This window comes from Anneissia japonica, unplaced genomic scaffold, assembly GCF_011630105.1.
Source record: "Anneissia japonica isolate Jap-2015-1 unplaced genomic scaffold, ASM1163010v1 scaffold199_len4679917_cov187, whole genome shotgun sequence".
NCBI classification, from domain to species: Eukaryota; Metazoa; Echinodermata; class Crinoidea; order Comatulida; family Comatulidae; genus Anneissia; species Anneissia japonica.
The window spans coordinates 3,597,015-3,600,902 of NW_022686322.1; positions in this window are offsets into that span (position 1 = coordinate 3,597,015).

The window sequence follows — 3,888 nt, forward strand, 5'->3', positions numbered from 1 at the left end:
CTTTGAAAAACGTTCCGCCGGCCCTGCAGTGCAATGTCTTAACTAGGTTGACTTTGAACATACAGAACAGTGGTGGTGTCAGACCTAGCATTGTCAACGTTCTGGACAATGGTGGGGTTAGAGCTGATGACACTCAATATAAAGTACAATGGTGAAGTCAGACCTACGGTGACTTCTTGCATACTGGACAATAATGATGTCAGACCTAGGTTGACTCTCAGCATATGGGACAAGACCCTGGCCAACACTTAATATTGTAGTCGATACGAACTTGATTACGTAAACCATTCTGGACCATCACATATAAATAGGATAATAGCTTATAACATTTAACAAGTTCTCAATATTTGACATGTATTGGATGGTGCTTAAAAATAGGTTATGCGAACAGAGTCTGACTTCAATAGAGTCTGACTTTTTTGTTTTTATATATTTACTGCCTTACGATGCACATCAAAAAAAAAAAAAGTGATTTTATCTATTAAATAAGTATGAACACTAGATTGTTCCTATGCCCAATAACCTTTCCCCCTCTCTTCGCTTCCTCTCTTGGATTAGATCAATGTTGTTAACGTGGTCTTAGTATGACATTATAATTGACGTGAGGGCTACACACAAGTAGTGAATTAAAATTATGGAGATACCAGCAGGCTTACCGTATATATAGTGAATAATAAATTCATATTTTTAAGATGTACAGTATATACAAATATATATTATGTGAATATTAGATGTATTGAAATAAACTAAATATTAATGTAGAATTGGCCAACACTTAATATTGCAGTCGATACGAACTTGATTACGTAAACCATTCTGGACCATCGCATATAAATAGGATAATAGCTTATAACATTTAACAATTTCTCAATATTTGACATGTATTGGATGGTGCTTAAAAATAGGTTATGCGAACAGTATTGATGATCGTTTCCTCTCTACTTCAATAGAGTCTGACTTTTTTGTTTTTACATATTTACTGCCTTACGATGCACATCAAATAAAAAAAAAGTGATTTTATCTATTAAATAAGTATGAACACTAGATTGTTCCTATGCCCAATAACCTTTCCCCCTCTCTTCGCTTCCTCTCTTGGATTAGATCAATGTTGTTAACGTGGTCTTAGTATGACATTATAATTGACGTGAGGGCTACACACAAGTAGTGAATTAAAATTATGGAGATACCAGCAGGCTTACCGTATATATAGTGAATAATAAATTCATATTTTTAAGATGTACAGTATATACAAATATATATTATGTGAATATTAGATGTATTTAAATAATCTAAATATGAATGTAGAATGAATAATATAGTGCATTATATATATATATTTATATATTTCATAGTGAGTTCATTCAACTTGTGGGCTTGAATAATAGTGTATTATATATATATATATATTTATATATTTCATACAACTTGTGGGCTCACACATAGTGGAGCCAATTTTAAAGCTACGTAATAACTTAGGAAGCAGCTGGTGAGTCATAGCAAATAATATTCAAATCAATTTACTGCTTAGCACTTAAATAATGTATAAATCAAATAGACATCTATTTTATACCATCATGTTCCTATATATTTCAGCACTATATATATATATATATAATATCTGTCTCTTATACACATCTCCATATAATTTATTTAATTTTTCCATAATTTCTCATGTTTAGCCATTCTTTTTTGTTATTAAATTTCCCTTGATTTTCCTCAGCATGCTTCCTTTAACTTCTAGTATATTACAGATTAACCTTCTACTCAATCCTCGTGGTAGGCCTATATGTCTCGCAAACCTAATTTTTCGTTTCATGAAACTTGGTTTTAAACAAAATAAATAATAACAGTGCTCGTGACATCATGTTTCTAATATTCGGGCACTGTTATTATTATTTATCTATTTGTTTGCACGTATATATACTTAAAAAAATTGAATTGAATAAACATGGATAATATATATGGATATATGCCTACAACATGCACAAACATTGTGCATTCAGTAAAGCTGATGAAGGCCAGAGGACTGGCCGAAAATTTCTTTCGAAAATAAATACAATGTTCAATAGTCTACATGCCTTGTTGTCATAATTTTTTGTTTCATCGACTGTCTTACCTAGGTTTACTTAGGCGATGTACTGGACGCAGGACTAATGTCCTCTATGTCCAGATCCAAATTTGTTGATCCTGGAATTCTCGATGCTTGTTTTATGGTCCGAAACTGGTTGATCCTTCCAGAACTTATCTAGTCTGTTCTCGAACGCATAGAGAGAGGGAGCTGTTACAACTTCATTCGCAGAGCCGTAGATAGAGAGAGTTTGGCCAACACTGTTTCATGGGATTCGATATACGCGCGTGTGATTGGGTGGATCGCAATCACATGACTTGCACCGGCCATGTTGTCACCAAAACAAAACATTAAAGCTACACGCGCGCATGCGCCTGGGCTGTTTGGTAACGACATGGCGTCCATGCGCCAAGTTGGCCAAATTCTCTCTATATTTACGGCTCTGTTCATTCGGGAGTGCATTCAAATTGTCTACAATGCGATTGCCAAAGGAAAACCTATCAGAGTAACTTAAACCCTTCAACCTAGCAACAAGTCTAGTAGCTCTACGTTGCACGTTCTCGATCAGGTCGATGTGTTTCTCTAAATGCGGGCACCAGACTGAGACACTATACTCAAGATGGGGTCTAACAAAAGCCTTATATAGTAATAAAAAAACAAAACATCCAACTCCATGTAGGTAAATACACATCTTATGAGTCCCATTAATCTATTTGCTTTATTAACTTTCTCAAGGATATGAATTTCAAATGACAATTTAGAATCTATGGTCACTCCTAAATCTTTCTCAGAAAGGACATTCTCTAAATACTGGTCACTATTAATAGGATCAAAAGAGTAATTGTACTGTTGAACAGCAACATTTCTCCTTCCTAACGGTAAAACTTTACATTTAACCAAGTTGATGACCATTTCATTTCACTCTCAAGATAGTCTCAAGATAAGTCATGTGAATTAGATAAATATTTTTGTATAGTGAGTAATTTCTATGGGTCTACAGGACTTTAAATAGGTCAATTAAAGGGATCAATAACTATGGATAAGGAATTGCAGAGTTTAATGCATTTCTTATAGAGAAAAACAAAACGAGACAGGGAGACATTATTTACCGTATGTGTTAGTTTTTGTATTGTTTCTGGCAATAAAGAATAAGAATAAGAATATGTACAGTATATTATGCCTATATTGTATTGTATCTTAGTATTAACCACATACTTAGTGCATTCCACCAAAAACTTAATACATTATGTAACAAAATTAAAATATGCACAAAGGGACACAAATAAATCATTACAATTAATACAGACTAGTATAATAGATTTAATTCATTTTTGTTGCAATTTTAGTAGGCCTATTATATAACTGTTTACATGGAAAACAAAAAGAAAAAAAAACTAAGCTACAGACTTATTTATGGATAACAATCTAAGTTTGGTTATAAATAGTATTTATAGTAACATTACTCATGCTAGTCTAAAAATAAATTTCAACTAATTTTTTAAAATCAATATATATCGGGCAAATACATTTTAGGTTTTTATTCAATATTTTACGTCCTGATTCTCTTTATATAATATACACATATACATATACATACATATACATATACATATACATATACACACATATACATATACATATACATATACATACATATACATATACATATACATATACGTATATATATAAATATACATATACATATACATACACATACACATACACATAAACACACATACACATACATATACGTATATATGTATATGTATATATATATATATACATATACGTATATATGTATATGTATATATATATATGTA